This window comes from Mustela lutreola, chromosome 7 (assembly GCF_030435805.1).
Source record: "Mustela lutreola isolate mMusLut2 chromosome 7, mMusLut2.pri, whole genome shotgun sequence".
Lineage (NCBI taxonomy): Eukaryota > Metazoa > Chordata > Mammalia > Carnivora > Mustelidae > Mustela > Mustela lutreola.
The window spans coordinates 24,274,528-24,280,692 of NC_081296.1; the positions used below are offsets into that span (position 1 = coordinate 24,274,528).

The following is a 6,165-nucleotide window of genomic DNA, read 5'->3' on the forward strand; positions in this document are numbered from 1 at the left end:
TAGTAGCTTCACTGGGATGCAGATGTGGGCAAGGGTGTCCCCTGGCCTGGCTTGAATGTGTAGCTGCACTGCAAGGGTGGATGAGATTCTCAGTTGGACATGCCCACAAGCTCTAGCAGGTTAAAAGGGTAATTCCAAATTGGTACCCACTGGCACCTGACCTTAGCAAGCTAGTATAAGATTGCACATATGCAATCTGCCAGTATCTCTATCTCTGAAGAAAGTCCCGGTGGTTTCCTGGCTTGCTGGCAGGCACTTTAAAATTAGTAATTTGTGGGGGCGGGTAGGGTGTCTGGATGGCTCAGTCAGTTAAGTGTCCAACTCTTGATCTCAGCTCAGGTCTTGATCTCAGGGTCATGAGTTCAAGCCCTGTGCTGGGTTCCATGCTGGGTGTGGAGGCTACTTTAAAAAATAAAAACAAAACAAAACAAATTAATAAGTGGGTTTCTTTCACATATGGTCTGGTTGATTTTCAAGTTGGTGTTTGTGCACTGGGTCCTGGGGGTAAGTGAGTCTGTACGTAAGAACTTGAGGTGCAGATTCCCCATTTCCTATAACTCTATGGTTTTCCTGGGTATAATCCCCTTTGGTTTTCAAAGCTGGGCATTTGGGAGCTCTTCTCTGTCACACACTCTAAGAGTTGAGAAGTTGGATATGGAGCACAGACCCCTCATTATTAAGGGGAAAAAGTCCAGTGCTTGACATCCCTCCTGATTATGTATCATTGAGCTTGAGGTGGAGGATTTCTGTTGAGACAGTGTTTCTGCATTTCCCACCCATTTTCATGCTGTCCATTTTGTCCTTTGTTGGGGAGGTATTTTCCTCTAGTTTTCTGGTTTTTTTCAGAGTAAATTATTCCATGTATCCAGGGAAGGGAAATATATCAGAATCTTTCTACACTGTCATCTTTTTAAAATAATTTAAATTCAGTTAGCCAACACATAGAACATCATTAGTTTCAGATGTAAAGTTCAGGAATCCATCAGTTGCATATAACATCCTGTACTCATCATATCACATCCCCTCCTTAATGCTCATCACCCTGTTAAACCATTCCCCTTCCCACATCCCCTCCAGCAACCCTCAGTTTCTTTTCTGTAGTTAAGAGTCTCTCATGGTTTGTCTCCCTCTCTGATTTTTTTCCCATTCCATTTTTCCCTCCCTTCCCTTGTGATCATCTGCACTGTTTCTTATATTCCTCATATGAGCAAAATCATATGATAATTGTCTTTTTCTGATTGACTTATTTTTCTCAGCATAATACTCTCCAGTTCCATGCACGTTGATGCAAATGGCAAGTATTCATCCTTTCTGTTTACTGAATAATAGTCCACTGTATATGTATATCATATCTTTATCCATTTATCCATTGATAGACATTTGGGTTCTTCCCATAGTTTGGCTATTGCCTACACTGCCATCTTGAACCCAATCCTCTCTCTTTCTCTCTCTTTCTATATATAATATAATCTACCATGTATCTACTTCACATGCTTAATCTTTATCTATTGTCTTTAATGCATGAAATAGTTATAATTAACTGTTTTTACTAGCTAGTAATTGTTTCATCCATGTCATTTTGGGGTCAGTTTCTATTGATTTTTTTCTCACTATGATTCCTATTTTCCTGCTCCTTTGCATGGTTGATAGTTTTTATTGGATACCAGCATTGTGAATTCTACCTTGTTCCATACCAAGAATTTTAGTATCCCTATTCCTATGAATATTCTTGAGTTTTGTTTTGAAATTCAGTTAAATTACTTGGAATCAGTTTGATTCTTTCAGATCTTACTTTTAAGCTTAGATAGGAGAGGCCAGAGTGGTGTATAGTTGAGGGCTAACTTTCTCCCCACTATTTGAGGCAAAACCGATGCTTAATAAATTGTAAACTCTCCCCTGCTCTACTGAGTTCTGGGAATTATTTCTTCAAATCCTTTAAGGTGCTTCTTTCTTCAGTTATGGGTCATTTTCTCTCACATATGTGCTGATCTATCCTCAGATGAAGACTTGAGCGACTCCTTGAAATTCTTCAGCGTCTTCTCTCCATGCAACTCTTTTTTATCTGATACTCTGCTCTGCACTCTGTAGCCACTTCAGTCTCTCCGACTTCCAGCTCCTCAATCCAGGGAGACTGTCAGACTCAACCTGTGCTCCCTCCCCCTGCATTGATGTCTTGAAATTCTTGAAATTCTCTTCTGGAAATATGGGGATCGGAGGATTCCCCTTTTTCATTTCCTATCTCTCAGGATCACAATCTTTTGATGTCCAGTGTCTTGAAAAAAAATTTTTATATATTTTTCCCAATTTCTAAGTTTTATTAGTGGAAAGTAAATCCAGTCCCTGCTATTCCATCTTGGCTGGAAGCAGAAATCTTCAGAGGTAATGAAATGCTAAAGATTTATGCATATTTAATGTGGGTGAAAAAGAAAGCATCACATTGTTTATTGCAGACATTTTAAATAATTTTTATACATTGGACCTCTGGAAACCTTTTGAAACCTCTGGACAGCTTCTCAGAATAATGTTTTCAAGTATACAAAGTAAAACACAGACAAATACCAAAAAGAGAGAGAGAGAGAGAATAGTAAATATACTTATTAGAATATTTTTCTGTGATGTTGTTTTATAGTAATAGATGTACTTCTTAATTAATGCCTTAAGTGACAAGATCTAGCAATATGTCTAATAAGTTCTTCCCATAGTTTTCAAGTAGTAATGAGCATAAAAATATTCTGAAATATGTGAAACAATTGCAATGTGGTTTGAGTAAATCTCTATTCTCTATTGGTGACCATGTCAAGGTACTGTTAATATTACGGTGGTTTGTTGCCAAATGCATTATGAAAGGAAACGCTAATTTCAGTCAGAAGCTAGTAAAAAGAAACATGCAATTGCTCTCTCATTCAGGTTGAAGGACCCCTGAATTCTATCCATAGACCACTTATAGGTCTACAGATCCAAAGTAAGAACACCTATTTTAAACTAGTAAGAACAGATACTACACTTGATCTTAGCTAAAATGCCAAGAAGCAATGGGGAACAACACCTATTTTAATACGTGGAAACTGGAGTGCCTGGAAGTTGTCCGTTTTACACAACTGATTAAGCTTATGAAATGGCGATGATTTTATTTGAATCTACCATGAGCATAGTGAGGTACCATGGGGTAGTTTTGGGGCAGAATGGAGGAAACATGTTCACAGGAAAACTGAGAGAGTCTTTTATGCCAAAGTGGGTCTTCTCTCTATGGCTCCCAGACCAAAGAAGTTTATCCCCCAGGGTTGAGGAGTCTACCTGTCAAATGGCTTCTTGGCCAACTCCCATTCCGATTCTCAAGTCCCATCACTCATAACTGACAAATTGGACAGGTCTGCTGTTTATTTTTTCCTCTGGTCTTTTGGCCAGACCACAGACTCTTGGATTTGTGAATACCCAGTTCTGTTCCTATCCAGTGTGTCCCAACCAGAAAGTCACTGTAATTTTTGGTTTTGTTCCCATACTCCCTCCAAATGTCATTAGTCATATCCTCCTTCCCATTTCTGCCTTGAATAGGCAGTCATTATGATGAAGCCAGGCCTGTTTCAGAATTCCATGAGAACCACAGTGTCAGGCCGTCACAGCTCTGGAGCTGGAAGTGGAAAAGGCTGTGATCTGGCTGGCTGGCACTGTCCTTGTGAGTCATTGTGGAAACACTGTCCCCAGATGCTTCTGAGAGGGACCGGGTTGCTGGTGAGTGCATCTGTCAGATGAGATCCTGACCCCCTGACATCTTAAAACATTCCATAATATGTGGGATGTTGGGTCTTTCGTCTGGTATCCTGGTTACACTAAAATTTGGGTTGTTTTATTCTATTTTTGGTTCTCTTGCAGTTTCCAATGTGTCAAAAAAAAACAAAATACATTTTTTTTGGATTACAAAAATAATACATATTCACTGTACAGAGATTGAAAAAGGCAGAAAAGCACACAGAAGAAAATTCTACCAGCCAGAGATACAGATTTTTTTTAATGTGTTGCATTTCCTGTAAGATGTTATTTGGATTATAGTGTATATACTACTTTGGTAAGCTCTGTTTTTTTTTTTTTCCAACTGTAACAGTATAATGCACATAGTCCCATTTTTAAAAATATGAAATTATATCATTTTTGCCCCAAAGGAGATGTTACATAAGATACCTAGTCCAACATGCTCTTTCCGAAAATGAGAAAACTGAAATCCCAGGAGGATATGTAATTTGCCCAAGGCTCCTGAGCCACAGAGTCAGAGTCAGGAATGGAACCCTGGATTTTTGTCTTGGCATCCTGCTGCCTTGTGACCTGCCCATGTCCCTGCTCTATTTAATTTCTCTAAATTCAGTCCCTGTAAGAAACTTTGGAATTTGAGGGGAAAAAGCTTTTCCCTTGCAAGGATTATTTTTTATTATCATTTGGAAATTAAAAATTAAAGAAAAATAGTCAGTAAACAAGAAACAGACTCTTAACTCTAGAGAACACATTGATGGTTACTAGAGGGGTGGTGGGTGGTGGGATAGGGGAAATACGGGATGGGGATTAAGGAGTGTACTTGTCCTGATGAGCACTGGGTGATGTATGGAAGTGTTGAATCACTGTATTGTACACCTAAAACTAATATTACACTGTATGTTAACCAAACAAGAATTAAAATAAAAAACATTGGGAGAACAAAAAAATAAAAATTAAAACTAACACCATATACATTTTTTAAAGGAAAAAAAATTACCAACCTAATGACTTAACTAATGTACATGTCTTTAAACTCAATAATGGCTATTTAATTGGCATTTATAGTGTGTATATTTTCAAGAAGTACAAATTCACCTCCGAAAAGTGGGGAGATTGCATATTACAGTACGGAACAGTATAGTATGGCTTGTAGTACAGATAGTATATAGTGTACTGTGGCACATAGTATGGACAGTATAGGGTATGGTATACTAAAATAAAATGAATGTGGACTTCAGAGTTTGGTGGGCTTTGATTCAAATCCTATCTGGGCATCTTCCTGGCTATCGGCTCTTAGGAACCAAAACTCTTTTGAGTTTTATTTCATCATCTGTAAAATGAAGGATAATAATAGCATTTATCCTAAGATATATCCTAAGATATAGATCTAGAAGAAAGTAAAACCAAAAAGAAGTGATTATGATATTTCTGAATTATTGACCATGATATTACCTACTGATTATTTGTATCACCATACCAAAGAGTTAGGGGCAGGGATAAGGTCTCCCCCTAAGGATTGATGTCAATGCCATAATAAGTGAGAGTCAATTGCCACCCCAATTCCCTACTTCACTATTACCTTCTTCTTCTTCTATTTTATAAAATAAAAACCAAATCAATAAAAACTAGGTAATTGAAATATTGAAAGACATAGGTAGGAATTCATTTTTCAGAATATTCAAGAGCAGTGGCAACAGGATGTTTTGACTTCGGGGTCAAAGAACAGGGTCAGACTTCAAATAAGAACATGGCTGAGTAAATCAACATCTTTCCCGTGGCCCTCCAGGAAATCCTGCAAAAGCAGAAAGGAGAGGGGGAAAAAAAAAACTTACTCTATTTTCAGTGAACCTAACACAGCCAGATATTATATGCAGACTCCAAAATATGCTCAAGTAATGTTAAAACAGCTGATATTAAATAAAGCTACAAGAAGAATGGGCAGCCTTGCAGAAAAAGGCTCAGCAAGTGACCAGAGAGCCTGAGGTCCAGGGGGGCAGATCTGGAAGCATCAGTAAAAATTAATAAGAAGATCTCCTTGAAGTGTAAATTTTTATCTCCCATTTTCAGTAACAATATCAAGATCTATAGTAAGCAAGACTGGCAGCAGAAACACCCTTGAACCTGATCAGGTTCAAAGAAGATTCTTTGAGTAGAGCCACTCAAGGAATGGCAAAGCTGAGCCATGTTTGCAGGAAGCAGTCCATCTCTGCGGTAGCAGAGAAGGAGTCTGTCTCTGAGTTTCAAAGACAATATTGGCCCAATTCCTGCTTTCTATACTGTTACCTGCCAGAAAGCTCTTAGTTCAGGAAAATTCAAGCCATTCAAAGATGGACAGTTTTTAAATGAATTAGCAAAACACCAATTCAAAGATACTAAAATTCTAAATACCATATTAGCATATCAAGTCCATTAGTGAATTAA

General features: G+C 38.1%; 1 pseudogene; it reads right to left on the minus strand.

Moving 5' to 3' along the window:
- Positions 1 to 2,865: 2,865 nt before the first annotated feature.
- On the minus strand, positions 2,866 to 3,034 carry LOC131837316 (U2 spliceosomal RNA; annotated as a pseudogene).
- Between the last annotated feature and the right edge of the window lie 3,131 nt (positions 3,035 to 6,165).